This window comes from Rhinopithecus bieti, unplaced genomic scaffold (genome assembly GCF_001698545.2).
Source record: "Rhinopithecus bieti isolate Rb0 unplaced genomic scaffold, ASM169854v2 scaffold_5982, whole genome shotgun sequence".
NCBI classification, from domain to species: domain Eukaryota; kingdom Metazoa; phylum Chordata; class Mammalia; order Primates; family Cercopithecidae; genus Rhinopithecus; species Rhinopithecus bieti.
Genome location: NW_016805132.1, coordinates 1,256,941 through 1,279,482, shown reverse-complemented (window position 1 = coordinate 1,279,482; position 22,542 = coordinate 1,256,941). Strand labels below are relative to the sequence as shown.

At 47.0% G+C, this 22,542-nt stretch overlaps 1 protein-coding gene and 1 pseudogene across 2 annotated transcripts in view; one reads left to right on the top strand and one right to left on the bottom strand.

Annotated features, from left to right (window-relative positions):
• Window positions 1-22,542, top strand: part of HSPA12A (heat shock protein family A (Hsp70) member 12A) — a 183,103-nt gene that overhangs the window by 84,870 nt on the left and 75,691 nt on the right. The gene's annotated exons all lie outside the window — the stretch shown is intronic.
• On the bottom strand, window positions 14,045-15,378 carry LOC108529150 (60S ribosomal protein L5-like; annotated as a pseudogene).

Below are 22,542 nucleotides of genomic sequence, written 5' to 3'. Positions count from 1 at the left end.
AGTGGGAGCTCCTTCATGCTGGCCTATCTGTGTTTTTAGTATTGCCTCTTTGGTCTTTGACTACTTTCTGCCACGGTATGATGTTTCAGGTTTTATTTTATTTATTTAATTAAAAAAAATTTTTTTGATGTTTCAGGTTTAACTTAGACTTTCCGTGCCCCAGTCCTGGAATTAGCTATATCACCAAGGAACCCATGTGCTTTTGGGTGGGGAATGGTATTTCGAAACCAAAACCTGGGCACTAGGTGTGCTTATTGTCACTGGAGTGTCATTGCTTCTAGGTCTTTCCAGAGAACAGAACTAGGCAGTTCTCAAAACCATGAGTACATACAGATGTATCCAGTAGCATGCATTTACCTCACCTTTCACCATTCTATATTTGCATCTCTCCTCTCTAAAGTCAAAACACTGGTCCCCACATCATGTCTTTACTCATTTATTCAATCCTTCACTACACAAAAGAATAGTTTCAGAATTACAGCACCATTACTTCTATCCACGACAAGCCTGCTAAATTAAGTTGAAGATTTCCTTGTGTTCTTTTTGTCATTAGAAAATGTATATTAAAGATATGAAGTTAGAGTACTACATCCAGAATTACTTGAATGAATGATTTTTGTGTGTGGCTATACTGTATCTCTACTACTCATATACGATGGATAGTAAGATTTATTTGTTTCTATTTATGTCAAATGTAGGGTTTGCTCTTTAAAAACCCTTTGGATTTAAATTGATTTTTGGATATATAAAGCACTCCAAGTCAAAACTGTATAAAAGGCATAAAACTGTATGAAAAGACATCATAAGATATCTCACCATCATCCCCATCCCTTTCACTCTGCCCCCTCCATTTTGTTAGTTTCCAGTGTATCGCTCTTGTGTTTGTTTTTGCAAAACTGAGCATAAATATATATGTATATTTCCCCACTCCATTTTAACACAAAACATAGAATACTCTCTTTATGTAGTCTTTTGCATTTTGCTTGTTTTTCTTAATATGTCCTAGAAATTGCTGCATGTCTATTGATAGGGCTTTTCTTCATTCATTTCTATGACTGCATAGAATTTCATTGAGTGAATCTACCGTATTTTATTTTCAACTTGTCTATGAATGATCATCTGTGTTGTTTCCACTATTTTGCGATCACAACTCGTCCTTCGATAATAACCTTTGATGTTGTTGGTTTGTATTTGTAGGCAGATTCCTAGATGTGGGGTTGCTGGATCAAAGTATAAATCTATAATACGTGCAGCTATGACTTCCGTAAGAGCAGTGCCAGTGTAAGGGCTTTTTCCATAGTGAGTTAGAAGGAAATTCACCACTGCCTTGGGAGCCATAATAGAGGGTCCCATGAGGACGACTGGGAGATCCCATGAGACTCAGCCCTGGCACTGGATAAATCCTGACATTAACTCATTTGTAGCCTACAGTCATAGACTTCCTGGTACAAACACCCACCAAAGGATGCAGGGAAGTAAGGGCTCATTGCCGAGCCCCTCCCATAATGCCATGGTCCTATCAGTATCTACATTTTACTCGTGCTTCTTCTTTCTCCACGAAAGCCTGCTGTGCCCCAGCCTCCAGCCAGTAGCTTTCATAGTTCATGATTATTTTGGACAAAAATAAAGCTTCAGTCTATGCTGTCTTTAAATCTGACTTTCTTAGAAACCTCAGATGATCTTTTCCAATTCAGTTGAATCTCATAACCCAAAAAAACCTAGTCCAGAGCACATTTTGTTCATGAGGGAGAGAAAAATGACCCCTTTGTGTCTGCCTGGAGATGGCCCCAAGTTGGGACTGGGGCCAGCTATGTCTTTGCCCAGGGCCAAGTCCCCAAATAGAGGGTCCCCCGGCCCCACCCTGCTGGGAGCCGTTCCACCCAGATTCTGGGAAGCTGGGGCCCTGCTCTGTATGCATGGAGAGACTGAATCATATCACACTATACAAACAGAAGTGATGTGTGCAGAGAAAAGAGGTCTGCAGAGGCTACTCTCAGAATATGAGCAGTAGTATCTGGGAGTAGGGGTTTTTCACAAGAGATTTTTCTTTACATTTATTGTCAGTTATTATTGCTTGAAAATGATTGTGTTTCACTGGTGTCATTTGAAAACATTTTATTTTAAAATATTAGCTAAAAGATCATTTGGCTTCTCCTAGCCCACATGTACAATGAGATAGAAAAACAAAGCCAGATCCATTTAGAAGTAGCAAGTTTCCACCATGCCTGAGTTCAAGTTGAATACTAAGTTGGGCTGCCTCCTACCAACACCAGGGTATATCTGTTCGTACCAGGTATGTCAGCTCTGTCACCATCAGCAACAAAACTTCTTTATGCATTTACCATGTGTCTGGAGCTGTGCTAGAGGTGACCATGATGTAGATCCTGTCCTTAAGATGGTGGCAGCTGAGTATCAGGTACAGACATACCCAAGTCATTGCTGAGTGTAAAGAGAGAACTGCCCTAGAGGAGGAAAAAAGAGTTTTGTTCAAGGTAAGGATGAGGGCAAATGATTACCAGGGAAGGCTTCCCGGAGGAGGAATACCCTACTGAATTTTGAAAGAGTAACAGGAAGGCCAGGCATGGTGGCTCACGCCTGTAATCCCAGCACTCTGGGAGGCTGAGGCAGGTGGATCGTTTGAGCTCGAGACCATCCTGGCCAACATGACGAAACTCATTTTGTAAAAATACAAAATTTTGTGACTAATTTTGTAAAAATACAAAAATTAGCCAGACATTGTGGCACGTGCCTGTAGTCCCAGCTGGCAGGAAGGCTGAGGCAGAAGAGTCGCTTGAACCTGGGAAGTAGAGGGTGCAGTGAGCCGAGATTTTGCCACTGCACTCCAGCCTGGGTGACAGAGGGAAACTCTGTCTCAAAAAAATTAAAACAGAAAGAGTAAGAGGAGTTTCTAAGGCAAGAAAGAGGACCAGGGTGGGGTTTCCAGGCAGTGTGGAAATGCAGACATGTGAGATGCAGAGGATGTGGGGTAGGAGGGTCATGGGTCATGCTGGATCCAGAGCATGGCCATTGTGATTTCATCCTGTAAGGGATGAGGAGGAAGTCAACATTTAAAATAGAGGCAAGCCATGATCAGGTATGTATTTTACAAAAAAAGAAAAACATACACACTTTTGCAGCAGGGTAAAAATGGATTGGGGGCGAGGGATCGGGACCAGAGACCGGGAGACGAACTGACAGTCATCCAGGTGGGGAGTGACAAGGTCTTCCTCTGAGGAGGTGCCCACGGGGCTGAAGAGGAGCCATTCTGGAGGTCTGTCCCGTCTGGTGACCACCAGGATGGGAGAGTGAGGCAGGGGACAGGCCAGGTGGTTTATGCTATGCCAAAGGTCTGTGAGGACAAGGGCCACGCTGTATTTGGAGCCTAGCACAGTGCCTGGCATGTGAAAGGAACTCAATGAATATTGGTATAGAAGCTGCAAAAAACTGGGCTGCCATTCAGGCCAGCCTTAGCACAATGCTGTATTCAAAGACCAGCACAACATCCAAACATAATTGAAAGCAAATTAAAACTTTCCTGTAGACTCTCAAGAAAATGTAAAGGGGAACATTCTTTAACATCCAGCAAAACCTGAAAAATCCTTTTTTTTTCTTATCACTGCCTGCTTCTCCCTCCCCACCTCTCTTTTCTCATATTCCTGACAGCCGCCTCCAGCATCTCTCTCCTCTTTAGGTTTGCGAACTTTCTTCTTAAGGTCTGTTTTGTTTTTTCTTCCACCTTCACCTTTTAGATCAAAGATTTTGCTTTGTTTTGTTTTTGTTTTTGTTTTGAAACAGTCTGGCTGTGTCACCCAGGCTGGAGTCCAGTGGTACGATATCTGCTCAAGGCATCCTCTGCCTCCTGGGCTCAAGCTATCCTCCAGCCAGACGAGCACCACCATGCTTGACTAATTTCTTGGGTTTTTTTTTTTTTAGATGAGTTCTTCACTATGTAGATGAGTTCCTCACTCATTAGCCTGGCTAATTTTGTTTTGTTTTGTTTTGAGATGGAGTCTCTTGCTCTGTCGCCAAGGTGGGAGTACAGTGGTGTGATCTCGGCTCATTGCAACCTCCATCTCCCAGGTTCAAGCAATTCTCCTGCCTCAGCCTCCCAAGTAGCTGGGACTACAGGTGTACACCACCACACCCAGCTAATTTTTGTATTTTTAGTAGAGACGGGGTTTCACCATGTTGGCCAGGCTCCTCTTGAACTTCCAGGCTCAAGTGATTCATCCAGCTTTGCCTCCCAAAGTGCTAAATTACAGGCATGAGCCACCATGCCAAGCTTAGATCAAGGATGTTTTTAAAAATTTATTTATTTTACTTTTTTCTTTTTTAAACTTCAATGAAAATTTATAGTTCTTTTCCCCACATACATCTAGCTAGCCTCTGGCTTCTCCAGTTGAGTGCATATCCGCATGTGTTTTATCCTTTATCTCCGTTGATATCCTAGAAACCCAAGCACCAAGCAGAAGCAGGGAGAGGGGACGACTGCATACATTTATACTTTAATACCATTTGTTTTGTTAGGTGAATGAATAAGCTAATGTTTCCAGCAGATATTGGGAGTATCCATCCCTTGCACTTTGTGGCATTAACAGAGTAGAAAGTACTTTCACAAATATCGTTCTGTGTAATTACGCAAAAACCCTGGGTGATGCTGTTAGTGTTCTCATTTTACAGAAAGAAAACTGAGGTGTTGAGAAGTGATGTGATTTGGAATTTGATAATTCATTGAGCAAGTACATGGGGCATTGTGGCTTATGACTAGGACCCCCAACTTTAGTGGGATGTCCTGAGTTTGAGGGCACATTCATGTGTTTTCTTTCCAGTCCTGCTGGGAACCAGGAGATTCCAGGGACTGACTGATCAGAGGTGTGGAGTGACTTATTTAAGGTCACACAGCTAGTCAGAGGATTGCTATGAATCCAGTTTCTGACTCTTGATCCTGGGTTCTAAACTCCAGGGCTCTGCACACTGTTCTTAGGCTGCTACCAGCACAGGAGAGTGAACCAGGGAGCTCTCAGTGCCCTTGAGTCTGATGGGCTGGTTAGAGTTCTTCAGCTGCAGGTAATAGAAACTGAGTCTGGCTATTGAAGCTATAAAAAAGAATGTACTAGAAAGATATGGGGCAGCTCGCATAATCACCAAAGAAGCTGATTAACCATGCCTCGAAGAGGACAGTTCCTAGGCTGAGGGCCTCAAGGAGGAGCTCATTCCTCAGAGCAAAAATAGGTGCTGCTCTGGCAGAAGGAGAATGAGTGGATCCTGGGTAAGCACTGTATTAGTCTATTTTCATGCTGCTGATAAAGACGTACCTGAGACTGGGCAATTTACGAAAGAAAGAGATTTAATGGACTCACAGTTCCATGTGACTGGGGAGGCCTCACACTCATGGTGGAAGGTGAAAGGCACATCTCACATAGCGGCAGACAAGAGAAAGAGAACTTGTGCAGGGAAACTCCCCTTTATTAAACTATCAGATCTCATGAGACGTATTCACTATCACGAGAATAACATGGGAAAGACCCAGCCCCATGATTCAATTACCTCCCACCAGGTCCCGCCCACAACATGTGGGAATCACTGTGGGAGCTACAATTTAAGATGAGATTTGGGTGGGGACACAGCCAAACCATATCAAGCACAAACCACTGAACTCCACCTGAGGAGATGTCTTCTCTCCCTCTGCAACCCCAGTACTGGATGCTGTCAAAGGCACTGTCATTTACTCAACATCCATTTCCCCTTTATTCCCTGATCGAGGAGCCCTGATTTTGTTCATCCTCATGGAAGGTGACCCTGTCCCCAGCTCAGAGGTAAGCCCAGATCCACTTAAACCAATTAAGGTAACTCCATTGTCCTTGCCCATCATTGGTTTAGACTTCAGAGTGGTCATGAGATCTAGTTCTGTCCAATAAGAAGTGAGGAGAGGTCGGCTGGGGGGCTTCTGGGAAGAAAGACCCACAGGAAGACATTAACATCTTCTTCCTCTGGACACTGAGTGGCTCCAAAGCACACAGGGAGGGGCAGCTGCCATCTTGCTGACCTCCTGAGGTCAAGCTAACAGTGAAACTGGGCAGAGCCACAGAGATGGAGACAGAACTACCTCTGAAATGACTTGTTATTGAGTTAGAACTTTTGATTATTTGCAGCTGGAGATACCTTAATGGATACAGAAACTTTCTTGGATAGAAGCGCAGATTTATTCTGCATTACTCCATGGGTGAAATTAAGACCAAAGAGAAAACAGCTATGAGAGGAGGAGCTGCTGACATTTCTCTGAGACGAGGGAATGTGCTGTTTCTTCAGGTCCTGAGTTCCAATCAAAAGAGATACTGAAACAAGCCGGCTGTCTGGGGTGCAGCAGAAGGGGTTTCTGCATCAACATCACCTTTAAAGTTCCTTCTGACCTTGAACTTCCAAGATTCTGTTGTCAGGAACCAGAATCTAGAATCAGCCGAGGCCTGCCTTCACCCCAGAGCATTCCACAGGATCAGGCTTTTCTATTGTTTATTCATCTGAGTCCACCCTCTTTATTTCCTTGGTTTTAAATTCAGTTTCTCTGATTCTTCAAAAAACCTGAGCAAGCTCTGTGTTTTGCTCTCTGTTCTTAGAGTCTTTGAGAAACATTTGAGAGAGAGAGAGATATATATATATATAATTTCTTTTTATCTCACTTCCTCTCTTTCCCTCTCTCTTTAGAGTGCATTTGAATGCACACACAATCACATATGTATGCACGTGCACAAAAACAAAAATGATCCACAGGCAGGGATTCCAACCATAAACCAGGAACCATCCCCACTAGCCTCATATTCCTGTAACCCAAGACTTCCCTGTATCATGGAGCTGTCCAGTAAGATGAGCTCTGGACTTGAAGTGATAGGTGATGTGTGTGTGAATTTCAGCCATGCCACCTCCTGGCCGGGTGGTCCTGGGCAAGTCATTTGCTTTCTGGACCTCAGCTCAGAGCTCACCCAGTGAATTAGCCTCCCAGAGCTTGGTACATAGTAGGTGATTCACAAACGGCAATCAGAAGTCACAGGGCAATGCCAATAGGAGGCCTCCATATGGGCAGAGTGAAAGGGGACTGAGTGTGGGGCAAGGGTGAGCAGAGCTAGCGATGGCAGAGAAGGCAGGACATGGGTCTGAAAGAGACTGAAATCCATGGATCGACGTACCTTCCCTGAACACTGTTAGGCACCTAGCATTAAGACATCCTTTCCAACCTTGTCCTCTGCTTCTAAACCACCTGTCCCACTTCTGTTGGGTGGATGTTAAATAATCATTTATTGATCCTGTTCTTATTATAAAAGAAAAACATGTTACCTATTGAAAATGTTGTGGGGGTGGAGAAGTGGGAAGAAAAAAATAAGTCACTTATCTTACTATGCAGAGGCTACTCCTATTGATATGTTAGTGCATTGCCTTCTAGTCTTTTAGATGCACATATTTTGTATGCACATATTTCATAGATAGAGAAATAGATGAGATTTGTATTTATCTGGATGTGGCCATGCTAATAGATTGCTCAGTCTCTAATCAATAGCAACTGACAATCCTTGGCTCTTTCGTGTTGTCACTGTCTCTGCACATGTATGAAAGCCTTTAGTCTTCATCACATCCCTACGAAGTAGGTACAGTTATTATCCCCATTTTACAGGTGACCAAACCAAGGTACCAAGCAGTGCCCAAAGTCACAGAGCAAGAAATTAAACCTAGGCCGGTACTCTTAACCCTGACCTCCACTGCGTCTCTTTCTTCCTGGTTTCAGCCTGAAAGACATTCTGTCTCCAGGTGATTTTGCATTTGTCCAGCCTCCTGCCATGTGTGGATGGTGAATGTAACTCTGGAGATCACCCCTCTCACTCTTTGCTGTTGAAGGGAAGGGCATTTGGAGGGAAGTCAGGTGACCTTGGGAGAGGGGCCTGGTTGTCTACATGGGTACACTCAGCATCGCCCTACGTGGACAGTTTCTGGTGTCTGGATTTTGATCATCAGACCTGTCTGTTGGACCTGGAGGGGTCGGCCCATGTGAGAGCTGCTTCTCCCTGGGAGGCTTATGCAGTTAACCCAGCTCCTGGGACACAGGCAAAATCCGTAACACTAACATGCCAATTCACAGAGAGAACTCCAGGAATCCTGGGGGCCTTCTCCCATTTGCAGGTCATCCCCCATTGCCCCCAGCTAAGCCTACTGTGGCAGAGGCTGCTTGGTTACCAGTCTGAGCACCAGAGTGGTAAGAGTTCCAGGTCTCCAACTTTTTTGCTGACCATCCTTAAACAAGTTATTGAACCTTTCCTGTGCCTCTGTTTCCTAGCTTGTAACATGAATATAATACTATTACCTGTCTCTAGGGTTGTTGGAAGATTAAGTGAATTAAACATAATCCACAATGATTTACATACTCCTTGGAGAAGGCCTAGAAGGATGCCTGGCATCTAGTAAGCGTTCAATATTAGCTTTTGAGATTGGTGCAACTTTATACCTGGACTGGCCCGCCCTCAATTCATTGGAAGTTGTATTCTCCTGCTTTTCATCTCCCACTGAAGACCATGAACTGTGTTTTCCCACCTTTGTATTTATCCTTGTGGCCTAATACATAACAGACCGTTAATCCGTGCTTGTTTTAGTGCACAAATGAGTGAATGAGTGAATGGATGAATGAATGAACTCCCACCATGTAGATCTATAAACCCTTCAGAACAGTTTGCAAAGTCTAAGCACTTATCAGATTCTCAAAGGGGCACGAGATTCAGAACAGGCTGAGAGGTGGCTGCAGGCCTTGGGTTATGGGGGTAGAGTGAGCCTCACCCACATGGGCCAGTGCCCAGGGGGTGCCTGTGTGCCAAGACGAGCAGGCTCAGGGAAGGGCAGCCATTCTGAGCTCACTCTGGGGGCCTCAGAAGGCCTTTTGTGGGGACTGACATTTCTTGTTCAAATGTGAAATTCCTTGGCCCCAGCATACAGTGTAATGTGTTTTCTCGAATCAAGTATTTGCTGGAGCTTGTCTGTCTCTGATCTCACAAGCACACCAGCCAGTTTGTTTTGAGAGCTGCATTTTCGAGAAAGAGTAACACAATTTAGGAACCAAATCAAATGGCAAGAGGCAGAGTGACGGTTGAGTTAGGATACAGCCCCCCACCCTTCCCTGGAAGTGAGAGGCATCGGTCTCCAGGCAGAGTTCAGAGAAAGAGGGAGATAGAAAAAGATTCTAAAGCCTTAAAGGAAACCTGGAAGCAACAAAGCCTCCCTCATTATCCTTGCACTTTAGCGCAACTGTTTGATCTTTCTACAGGCTAGGAGCTGTTAGTATGCAGGCATACTTTTAGTGGTCATCATCATTATGTACGGATGATTTTTCTGCTTTTACAATTTTGTTTTCTTTTTTTGAGACAGAGTCTTGCTCTGTTGCCCAGGCTGCAGTGCAACAATCACAGCTCACTGCAGCCTCAACCTCCCTGGGCTCAGGTGATCCTCCCACTTCAGCCTCCCAAGTAGATATGACTATAGGTGTACCCCACCATGCCTGGCTCTTTATTTTTGTATTTGTTTGTTTGTTTGTTTGTTGGTAGAGATGGGGTTTTGCCATGTTGCCCAGGCTGGTCCTGAATTCCTGGGCTCAGGCAATTCGCCTGTCTTGGCCTCCCAAAATGTTGGAATTACAGGCATGAGCCACTGCACTTAGCCTCTTCCCCAACCCCCTGCTTAATAAGTGACATTTTCTCTTGTTACTACCCCCCTTTTTTTTTTTTTTTTTTTTTTGAGACGGAGTCTCACTCTTTCACCCAGACTGGAGTGCAGTGGCGTGATCTTGGCTCATTGCAACCTCTGCCTGCTGGGTTCAAACGATTCTCGTGCCTCAGCCTCCTGAGTAGCTGGGACTACAGGCGTGCAGCACCATGCCTGGCTAATTTTTGTATTTTTAGTAGAGACGGAGTTTCACCATGTTGGCCAGGCTGGTCTCGAACTCCTGGCTTCAAGCGATCTGCTCATCTCAGCCTCCCATAGTGCTGGGATTACAGATGTGAGCTACTGTGCCTGGCCACCACCTTCATATTTATGTTTGTAATTTTATTCAATGTACTCCTCGGATCAATTAACATTTAAAAATACATGAATAGGCCAGGAGCAGTGGCTAACACCTGTAATCCCAGCACTTTGGGAGGCCAAGACAAGTGGATCACTTGAGGTTAGGAGTTGGAGACCAGCCTGGCCAACATGGTGAAACTTCATCTCTAGTAAAAATAACAAAAATTAGCTGGGCATGGTGGCAGGTTCCTGTAATCCCAGCTACTCTAGAGGCCGAGGTGTGAGAATCACTTGAACACGGGAGGTGAAGGCTGCAGTGAGCTAAGATCGTGCCACTGCACTCCAGCCTGGGCGACACAGTGAGATTCCGTTTCAAAAAATAATAATAATAATAATACATGGATAAGTATAGTTGTTCTCTTTTGACATAATTTCTAAGAGAAGGTCAGCGTTTCCTAAATGTTACCATATATGATTTCTCAAAGTATGCAACTCCTTAGTTTACGATGGCTCCATCCATTTATGTATGAAAGTATAGACTCTACCGTGATCTCATTATTAGAGGTTATTGTTCTATTGTTTTATAACCTACCCTGTGTTTAATAAGTGTCTAACCATATACACACAGAAATAAATTACTGATGAGATTGGTCATTTTGTTCATATTTTTATTTATCTATATGTTTCTTCTTGATCATATTTCTTTGTGACTTTTGAGTATTTAGTTCTTGGACTCTGAGAGATACAGATGCATTTACATGTACACACTTAGGCTCACATGCACGTTATATACTTGTTAGATCACATTGATACAACCTACTCGGTGTCTATTTTTCTTCTTATCCCCAATTTTCTTAGTTTCTAAAAACCAGAAACTTAACTTTTAAACAGCTTAATATTTTGATTTTTTTCTTTAATTCTTCTTTTGCTCTAAACTTAGAACTTTATCAGGATACTAGACAAAATAGGAAACATAGAAAATAACAAACCTTTTGGGGGATGAAATAAGTAATTTTCTTTTATTTGGCCCTTTTATCTTTATCCAGATCTTAGCGCTTTCCATCCTCGCAGTGAGCTGAGGGGGGATGGGTCAACACAGTGTGTTTTCCGTCTGTTATGAGTGAAGACTGTCCAGGTACCGGCTGGTTAGGGAAGAGTCCACTTCCTTCTCCTCCCTCCCACCACACTGCTGGCCTGGGAAGGACTTTGGTGGAGCAGTTTGGGGGCATTGCCTGGCTGTGTAGCCAGTGGTGACTAAATTGCACGTAGCTGACCCCTGCCAGAGTGGGGAGAGGAAGGCCCATCCCATGTCTCCACCATGTTGCCTACAAGGGCTGCTCCTGCCCTGGCATGAGGCCGGCTCTCTTGGGAAGGTGAAATGAGGTAGCTGAGTGCTTGACTTAGTACCCAGCAGAAAATGAGCAAGCACCGAAGGGAAGCGAGTGTTCATATGATTAGACTCCTAGTGACGCAGCCCTTCTCTACCGAGGAGCTCCTTTCTCTATCCTGGAGTGGGTACCACGTGCCAGACTCCAGAGCACGCACTCCACACGCATCGTCTCACTTACTCTTCACAAAAGAAAGAGGACATAGACCCATTTCCTTGAATTCTTTTAGAACACTTACTTTACTTTCAGACTCTTTGCAGGGGTTTGCCCTCCAGGATCATGGAATTTGTGCCCTGGGAGGTGGGTGCCATAATTATTCCCATTCACAGATGAGGAAAATAAGGATTACAATAACTAAGATCACAAACTAAGAAGTGGCAAAGTTGGGATTCCACTCCAGGTCTATGACAGGCAGGATGAGGCAGGAAGAATAAGTGTGATTTTTGTCCTCATTGTACAGATGGGGAGACTGGGCATCAGAGAGGTTAGGTGACCTGTGCAAAGCCACACAGCAAAAGACAGAACCTGGTCTTGGAGCCAGGGATCCTGAGCCCAGGTCGGGTGTTATCTCACCACTGATCATAGTGATAACTGCAGCTAGTGAAGTGCTCAGTGTGCCAGGTGTCTTTTCGGGGTCCTCTTGGTCCTTACCCAGGAAGAGGGATGTCCTGGAGAGAGGCTGAATGGGACACAGGCCTGTCTGAGCCCACAGGCCTTGCCCTGGCCATCCTGGCCCCACTGCCTGTGGGTTTGCCCTGCAGGATCATGGAATTTGTGCCAGCATACCAGCTTGCCAGCGCCAGGCTATGAAACAACAGGGTGTCTTTGTCCCTGCTCCGCTGACCACCAGATCGTACTTCCCACACGTGGCCAACATACCTTGGCCAGCTGAGTAGGGAAGGCTGAGGATTTTTATTTTCTTGATTTACAGACTTTCTGAGAAAATTCCTGTTAAGGAAAACATCCTAGCTGGCTTGCAAATGCGTACATTCTCTTACAAAGCTCCTGCCTCACTCGGGCAGGTCAGGAGTCATTACTGAGAGTGGGCTATAGGTAATGGCCAGTTATAATGGCTAACATTGATGGAGAGATTCCTTTGTTGCAGAAACTGGGTTAAGCATTATCTAAGGAAATGTTCCAATGGTCCTAGTATAAGAAGGTTCATGTCAACCTTCTTTTACAAGTGAATCAGAGAGGGTAGATGAGTCACTCAAGGCCACACAGCTAGGCGGGGATGGAGCAAGTATAATCTAACTCCCCAACCCACGTCCTTAACGTCTGTACTCCCTGCCCCCTGCCCTTTTGCTCCCTGAAGCAGAAGGTAGGTGAAATTTTCTTGTAAATTTCATACATGAGGGTCCTGGTTGAAGTCTGCCTTGAATTTTGGTTATGTTTGTTTCTCTCTTTCACAAGGTCTGGGTGGTTCTTGAGGACTGGGCCTGTGTCTGATTAGATTTTATGTGACAGCATATGTCTGATGGAAGGAGAGAATGATTGACGGAGAGAATGAATAAGTGAGGGAGAGGCTGAAGGAGAATAAATGAGGGGAGGATGAAGGGATGACCAGGTGTCTTGGCTGACTTGCCGTGGGATATTTCCAGAAGCCATATGACTTTAATGCAAACTTTAGGCCTCAAAGAAAGAGGACATAGCTCCATTTCCTTAAATTGTTTTAAAGCACTTACTTAACCTCCAGGCTCTTGACAGGGCCACTTGGTGGTTAAGCAAACTGGCTCTGGGTGACTCCTGGCTCTGCCCCTTCTAGCCCCAAGATTTCCAGCAGGTGACTTGACCTCACCACCCTCAATGTCCCCATCTGAAATAGAGGCCAATATAAGTATGGACTTCTTAGAGGGAGAATTGTGAAAACTAAGTGAGCATACATGTCAGTCCATTTTTGTGTTGCTATAAAGAAATAGCTGAGACTAGATGATTCATAAAGAAAAGAAGTGTAAATGGCTCATGGCACTGCAGGCTATACAGAAAGCAAGGCACTGGCATCTGCTTGGCTTCTGGTGAGGCCTCAGGAAGCTTACAATTATCGTGGAAGGTAGATGGGGAGCAGGCACGACACATGGTAGGACCAAGAGCAAGAGAGAGCAGAGGAAGAGTCAGTGAACTGAGAACTCACTCATCACCAAGGGGATGGTGCTAAGCCATTTATAAGGGACCTGTCCCCATGACCCAAACACCTCCCACCAGGTCCCACCTCCAACATTGGGAGTCACATTTCAACATGAGATTTGGAGGGGACAAACATCCAAACCATGTCAGCATATTTACACATAAAGTGCAAATGATAGCAACTATTATTTTTTTCCTGGGAAAGCAATTTTACTTAGAGTTGATTTTTAAAAATTAATTTGGGTGATGGGTACCTGAGGGGTCATTATAGCATTCTCTCTGCTTTTCTGGATGCTTGAAATTTTTCACAGTAAAACATTTTAGAAACAAGTAATGGAAATCTAAGATATTAGTTTTGTTGAGAAAACAGATATATTGTGGAATAGAATGCAAAATGTACATGCAACTTTAATTTTTACTTATTTATTTATTTTTTGCTGGTTGGTCCATAAGTTCATTGTCTTTATTTGAAAAATCTTCATGGAAAATTGTTGTTTAGTTTAGCTCTCAGCAGCCTGATCCTGAGCTCTGAGGAAGCACACCTTCCTTTGAGCTACCTGATCTTTCTTCTGAGCAAGGGACATTTTGGGACAGTTTCGCCACTGTCACCCACTACTAGTTCTTCTTTCTTCTTCCTTCTCTCTTCTTCCTTTTCTCCTCCTCCTCCTCCTTCCTCCTCCTCCTCCACCTCTTCCTCTCATTTTTCTTCTTCTTGTTCTTCTTATTCGTGTTCTTCCTCTTCCTCCTCCTCCTCCTTCCTTCCTCTTTCTTCATTTTGCTCTGTCATTCACACTGGAGTGCAGTGGTATGGTCTCAGCTCACTGCAACCCCGACCTCCCAGGCTAAAGCGATCCTCCCACCTCAGCCTCTCAAATAGCTGGGATGACAGGCACACGCCACCACGCCCAGCCAACTTTTAGTTTCTGTGGAGATGAGGTCTCCCTATGTTGCCCAGACTGGTCTGAAACTCCTGGGCTCAAGCAATCCTCCCGCTTGGCCTCCCAGAGTGCTGGGGTTACAGGTGTGAGCCACTGCGCCCTGCCCCTCTCTTTTTTTAAACTTCTTTCTTGGGTTTCTTCGCATAGACTGGATTCTGTTGCATAGCAGCATGACTCTCTTCTACACCTCCTCCATGCCTGCAGTTACGCTGTTTTTTATGTATTGAGAGAATTGCTTTTTGTAAGCATCTTCATCATCTTCTGTTAGGAAATGCATATAATCCACAACATTCTGACCGATGATGTGCTTTCGATGCACTTCTGCATTAAATTCCTTGTTTTCAAAATCATAACCAGGGAATTATTGAGTAACATGAGGGATAGACAAGCCTCCATCTGTAGCTCCCTTCAAGGCCCCCCAAGACTTTATTGCCAGAGGTAGTTTTGGCAAGGCCTGCATCCAAATAGCAGGTAAAGGCACCAGGCTGACCATAAGTACTTTCTAGATTGTGTTCATCACCAGTCACCTCCACTTGGCCTTCATAGATCTTGCCCATGCCAGACCTATTGAGAAGCCTGCAGGCCAGCAGCAGGCCAGGACAATGTGCCACAGCATAATTTGTCAGGCCAACCTTCACACCATGTTTTGGTAGCTCATGAACATAAGGTACACAAACTATCATATCCCCTTCCATACAGGCATAAGCAATGTGACAGACGTTCTCTGTGTTAGTTATGTGAGCGAACATCCTGTATTTGGGTGTGTTGTACTTATTTTTATCCTGTATCACCAAGCATTTCTAAGCACAGTAATCCATTTTACCCTCTTGTCTTCTAAATTTCACTTTGTATCTCTTAAAGCAGGCCTTATTCTTGACGACTTTAACAAACCCCATCCTCCAGAACAGAGACTTGCACCCTTGGCTAGACATACAGCCTGCAACTTTTAAATAAGGCACAAGATTTGAAAGAAATGAAATAGCTAAAGCCGTCCACAGAGAATCCACCTCCAGGCAAGTTTGCTCCTGGTCTCACTGGACCTTTGGTTTTCTCATCTTAAAAACCTGGGGAATAGTGATGTTTGCCTCTCAGTGCCGCTACATGATTCAAGCGAGAGGAGAGATGTGAGGGTGGTTTGTGAACTGTAATTCTGTCTTCTAATTTGACAATTTGTTCATTCATTCAACACGTTTCTTGAGGCCCTGCCATGTGCCAGGTGCTGTGCTAGGAGCTGGGGACACCGCTGCACCCAGATGGAGGTATGACAGACATACGTGTTCTTGAGCTCAGAATGCCATGGGGCAAATTCTTCCTCTGTCCCTTTCTCCTTAGGTCACAACAGCTGAGTACCTAATCTCTGGGCCTCAGTTTCCTTACCTGTAAAATGGGGAACATCAACAGTATAGTTCTCTCATCTGCATGGTCGTGAAGATAAATGGGGCAATGGATGTGAGGTTCCCAGAGCGATGCCCAGCACATAGCAGTTGTTTGATCAATGTTCATTCTCACCACTGCTGGTAGGAAGAGCCCAGCAAGTGAGGAAGGCTCACCATAAACAGATTTGCAAAATGACTTTGAAGTTTATAAGTACTGTGGAGAAATGTGGTGGCATAATATGATGTGGAACCACAGGTTGGGTGGGGAGCGCCCCTCTCAGGAGCTGCCCTTCAAGGTGAATCAGTGGGATGACACAGGTAGGAGAGCAGACAGCAGGGGGTAAGGCAGGGAGAAGAGCTGGGTCTGCTCTGCAGACAAGGAGACTGAGGCCCAGGGACAAGTGACTGGTCCCAGCTCCCACAGGGCTGCCACCAGGAACCCAGTGATATGGTTTGGCTGTGTCCCCACCCAAATCTCATCTTGAATTGTAGCTTCCACAATTCCCACATGTTGTGGGAGGGACCCGGATGGAGGTAATTGAATCATGAGGGCAGGTCTTTCCCATGCTGTTCTCGTGTAGTGAGTAAGTCTCATGAAATCTGATGGTTTTATAAAGAGGAGTTCACTAGCACAAGCTCTTTCTCTTTGCCCACCGCCATCCATATAAGATATAAGATGTGACCTACTCCTTCTTACTCTCTGCCATGATTGTGAAGCCTCCCCAGCCATGTGGAGCTGTGAGTCCATCAAACCTCTTTTTCTTCCAAGTCTCGGGTATATCTTTGTCAGCAGTGTGCAAATGGACTAATACATCCAGTGACCCAAAGATAGACAATATGTGGGCTCACTCTTGCAGAAGCCACTGAGAAAAGTGCTGGTTTCCCTGAGAAGTGTAGCAATGAGGATGGTAACTTACACGTACATTCCTAACTCTTGTTGTTTTTGGAGACCTGTGTAAGCATTGTTCTTGGACACTGCTGTTGAAGCTCTCAGACCCCTGGCTCAGGTAACACCCTTATTCTAGGTCATTGGTCTCCTTCTCCTCAGCTGGGTGCTGCCTGCACCTCTCCTCCAGGCAAATGCTGTGACCACGGGCTTGCTACACACACAACTGTGCATACATGCCCCAGTGAGTCATCACCAAGTAATCACAGCTAGCACGAGCTATCTTTCACTTTGTATTTTGCAGAAGAGGCCAGCGACGGTCAAGGGTTAAACTGGGCTGGGGGTCAGGGGGCTGGAGTTTGACCCTAGCTCTGTCACTAATTGTGTGACTTTGAACAAGAGCTTTAGTATCTCTGAGCCCATATTTTCACTCCATTATTTATTTATTTTTATTATTTATTTATTTTTTATTTTTTTGAGATGGAGTTTTGCTCTTGTTGCCCAGGCTGGAGTGCAGTGGTGCAGTCTTGGCTTACTACAACCTCCACTTCCGAGGTTCAAGAAATTCTCCTGCCTTAGCCTCCCAAGTAGCTGGGATTACAGGCATGCACCACCATGCCCAGCTAATTTTTGTATTTTTAGTAGAGACAGGGTTTCACCATGTTGGCCAGCTGGTCTCAAACTCCTGACCTCAAGTGATCCGCCCATCTCGGCCTCCCGAAGTGCTGCAATTACAGGCATGAGCCACCGTGCCCGACCTCCATTATTTATTTACTGGGCCGTTTATTCATTCCATCCACAAACATTTACTGAGTACCTACTGCAAGCCAGGCACTGGGCTGTGGACTGGAGAAGGGGAAAGTCGTTTTTCTCTATAACATGAAACCCTTGGCTCTCATTGTGTCTGGTGAGTTGCAGCCCTTGTGAAAACTCTCCTGGCCACGTGATCATGCCAGTTTCTCTTCTCTGAACCTTTGTCTCACTTTGCATTGTCCTCCTTGAGATGTGGCTTCCGGAATGTCCCGTCTTATTAATGAACCAGCAGCTCTGCAGGGCCAGGGTTTGAGCACTTCTGAGAATGCGGCTGCAAGACTCACCATAGACGAGCCTTTGCTATTTGAAATACTTATGAAAAATATTTGGATAACCTTCCATTACCTGAGAAGGCATTTCTAAAGTTTACATTGCAGTCCTGAGTGATGGTGATATTCGGAGCAATAATTTCCTCTGGCCCTTGAATTTTTCCCTGAAAGAGTTGCACAGCAGCTCACTTTGTACATGTGAAGGTTGTTTTGGAATGTTAATGGAGAGGCTGATTCACACCAGATGGGCTGGAAGACCAGGGAGGATGTATACACTGGCCACCATGATTCAGCTGTAAGGTTGGCTTTTTAAAATGCACTGACAGTTGGAGGTCAAGGAGGCTGACATTTGCCCAGGTTTTCTCTGCAAGTTTTTATGTTGCTTTGGCAAATCTGAATCTCAGTCCTGTTATAAATGAGTCACTTTTATGATATTCAGTTCATGGACAGCGTTCTGGTGGCATATCCTAAAGTCCAAAGCAGCTTTGACTGGCAGTGTCCTATGTCAAAGTTCAGATTCGAACTCCTATCAGTGTTTCTTAAGCTTAACAAAACATAAAAAAAAAAAAAAAAACATTAAAATGGAAAAGCTACTCATATCTTCTGTGTGTCTTTATCAGCCAAGAAAGTCTTGCCTAGATCCATTCTGTAATTTATAATATACAAGGAAATGGCATTTTTGTGGTCCAAATATATAAATTAAATAAGTCATATTCACTGTGGCATATATAGGCTGACTCTAAATGGAATGTTTTACATATATTATCTCCCATAATTATGTTACCTATCATTACTGGGCCCTTTTTATAGGTGAAGAAACAGACCCAGAGAGGTATGTCCCAGGTCCCCTGAGGTGGACAGAGAGCCGCTGAGCCCACTTGAACCCTGGTCCAGCTGACCTCATGTTCTCTGTCTGCTTCCTCCTGTCGTACTTTTCTCATTCCTCGTCCTGATGCGTACCCCGGGACTCACTCCCCTTGGCGTCTGGCCCATCAACAATTATCCTCCGTTTCTTCTGAGCTGGGGGCCAGAGGACTCAGCTGCCTCCCCTACCCACACTGTGCCGCATGTCCAGCCCTTTCCACAGTTGGCAGTTATTGCAGGTGACAGGGTGCCCTGGCTGTCTGGTGCAGTTAGTTGGGCCTGCCTCTGGACTCTGACTTTCTACTTGCATGAATGGATGTGGTGGGGGTTTGTTTGGGGGCTGAAGAGCAGAGAGGGAGTCTGTTGGCAGGGAAATGTCTGTGGGGCCGTGGGTGAACGGGATCCCAGAGAGGGTAAGAAAGGCCTGAAGCTGAGGGCGCTGTTTTCCATCAATGTTTTGCTTTCTGGGCCAGGCACCATCCTAGGGTCTGGGGGCTCCAAATGCGGACATGGCTGGCCCCGCTTTAGAGAGCTGGCAGCTAGAGGGGGAGGTGGGTGACCTGAAGCTGGAGAGACCTGAGTTCTTGTCTCAGAGGTTTAGTCTCAGCACTGCAGCTTCTGAGCTCAGCAACCTTTCTGTATCTCAGTTTGATCATCTATACAGTGGGGTTAACAATATTACTGGCCTCGGAGTTGTGATAAGTGCTAAGATAGGAGCGCATGGGGGGTTGGGCACAGAGAAGCGAGGAGGGGCCTCATGTGATCTTGGAGGGCTAGGTGGTGTCCTGGAGGAAGTGCCATCCACGCTGAGGCCTGTAGGAAGAGATAGCGTTGGTTACCTGGCAAAACTAGTGGAGAATAAGCTTCCAGTGGAGGCACTGGCTCTTTGGGGACCTGAGGGCAGGCCCTTGAAGCTGGAGTGACCAGCAGGAAGGGAACTAGAAGGTGGTGACTTGGCTCTGGGCTGGACCACTTTTTAGGACTTTATCCAACCGAGATGTGTAACATTCTCTCCACCTGCTACCACAGTCCACAGCCTGTGGAGGGTGTGGAGGGTGGAGAAGAGATGGTATAGAGGGCGCTGCAGCGTACCCACAGAGAGCACTGTGAGGAGGAGTCTTTGGAGGAGAGCTTGAGGGAACTTGGTACACAGCAACCTCTCACGAGTCTGGGCGTGCTCTGAGACAGCTGGGGCTGTGGAAAGGCATGAACCCCGGGAATTGGCAGAATGTCTGTGTGCTGGGCTGTGTTCCTGCTTCACTTACTGATTCAGCCGGTCCAGCATCAAGGATTTATTAAGTGCCTGCCATGTGCCAGGTGCTGTTCTAGACACAGAGATAGAGCCGGCAACACAGTCCACGATCTTGCTCTCCTGGGACTCTCTTCCCAGTGGGGGCGAGGCAGCAGTTTTAGATAGAGTGTTCTGGGAGGAGCAAGCCACGTGATTGATTCTCTTGAAGGATGTGTCCTGGGGAGTGAGCCCCCTGCCGAGGTGGGGCTTTTGGGGCAATGGGAGAGTGGAAGGAGCTGAGGTCACTGAGGCATCAGGAGGCCAATTTGTGTAGGACGTTGTAGCAGGAGAATGACATGCTTTCAGTCTGGCTGCTGTTGGGGAAGAAGACTCCAGGGAGGAAGGTGGGAACCCTTCCTTGATGTGGCGTGCTCGGCCTCGAACCCCAGCCTTGCTGCTGATGGCCAGAGCTTGCCTGAACAGGTGCCTCAGCCTTTGAATGCTTCCCTTTCCTCTCCTGCAAAACCGCAAGGGCCACCATGAGAGCTAGGTGAGACCACAACAGGCCTTCGCTGGCGGCCCGGATCGTGTGCTCAGCAGGGCGCGTCGTAATTAGCGTGATGAGCATGAAGACTGTGAGGGCAAATCCCAGGCAGAGTGTGCGCCGCCTTTCATGCTCCCCTGCAAATCAAAAGTGTTCTGCTCTCTGCCCCCAGCACTGAGGGGCCTGCATGTCACCTCACATCCTTCTCACGCACCCTCATGTCACTGTGGCTGGAAGTCCTGTAAGGGCAGGTGATGCCCAAGGCCTTTCCGCAGCAGGAGGCAGATGCGCAGGGGCTGCGGGTTTCTGCTGCTTCTGACAGGCTGCCAAGGCCAATGTTCTGATGCCCTGGTCTGATGGGGAGGAACGAGTGCCTTGAGGACACTGAGGAGGGGCCCCCTGGCCAGCACGGGTATGCCGGGAAGCCTTCCTGGAGTTGGGCAGTTCATGCTGAGGAGGAGAAGTGGTTCTCAGGTTGCTGCTGGTGGTGAGATGAGGGGATGGGTGATCCAGGCATCAAGCACATCTTCATGTCTTTGAAATACCAGCATAAGAGAAGCAGGGGTGGGTGAGAGGGATTGAAGAATCAGAGCGGCTGGAGCTGGAGCAGGGTGGGGGCAGACGAGATCACAAAGCCTGGACTGAAGGGGTGAGACAGGAGGGTGGGGGAGCTGTGGGCAGGCTGTGGCAGGCACGCAGGCAGGGAGGGCCTTCCGGGGCCATCAGTGACTTAATGATTTTTACCATGTGCTAGATCCCAAGCTAAGCATGTTCATGCATAGTCTCATCTAATCTTCAGTTTTTTGAAGTGGGTTCTCCTGTTATACCCATTTCACAGATGAGAATATTGAGGCTCAGATAGGTTAAGTAACTTGACTGTGGTTTCACACACAACCAGGAACTGTACATTTGAGATTTTTAATGCAGGCAGACAGAAGACAAGTTTGGTGTTTTGAACTTGTCACTCAACCATCACCTGGTCTCTAGGCTCTGGCAGCAGCTCTCTGCCAATTCTGTCATCCATAACGGGGTTGTACGATGAAGCCTCCCCTAGGTGATCTTTGGGAAATGCCACCCATTTCTGGAAGTGAGGGATGCTGGTGGTTACAGCCGGGTGGGAATCCCAGCTCCGCGACTCACCTGCTGGGTGCAATATTGTAACCCTGCCGATCCTGCTTCCTTATCTGCAAAATGCTAGTTATGGGGAGGAAAGGAGATAGAGGTAAAGCACCAGGCAGGTAGCACAGTGCCAGGCACCCGGAAAGGACCCAGAGACGGTGCTCCTTGGATTCCCATTACTGCCCTCGTTTGCCAAGACAGGGTGGTGGCACCGCGGACCCAGGGGGTCCTGGCCAGGCCCAAACAGGTGCCAGCGGCGCGTGTGTGTGGAGGAGCCGGGGACAGGGAGTATGAATCATTCACCACTGAAGCCTTGCATTATTAATATCGTTATTCTCAGACTTCTAAGGAGGGCCCAGCTAGATCCCATATATGGAAGGCGCGACTCAGCCTCCGCGGCAAGCACTTCCCTGGGTCCGGAGTTGCCATGGAGTCCCGCAGGCGGCCTGGAGGCGGTGCCCCGGGCTCGGTCCCCGCGCAGGTCCTTGGTCTGCAGCCTGGGTCCTACCCGCGCCGGGGTCCACCCAGCCCGCCTTTGCGCCGGTCCTGGGCCGCTCCCTTGGGACCCTGGGGGACAGAGAGAAGCCGGTGGGGACTGGCGCGGGCGTCCTCGGGAGAGCGCTGGGCGCGCTGGGCTTGCTGAAGGGCTCCAGGCCTGGCCATTCGGTGCCTTCCAAAGAGCGGACGCGCCGCGGGGCCCCGAGGGCCTGAAATCAGCTCCCGCTGCGCAGCCCCGGGCGCGCCACCACCCCCGCCGCGGCTGATTGCGGGGCGACAGCTTGGTCCCGAAGCCAGGAGAGGAGAGGCCGGGCTCCAGTGGGCCTCTCTGGGCGGGCGGGGAGCGCAGCTCTGGGACCGGGCAGTTCCCGGCGCCCTCCTCCCCCGACCTTTCTGGGCCGGCCGGCGGGAGCTCGGAGGGGAGGGGCGCGGGGCGGGCCGGGGCGGGGCCCGGGGAGGA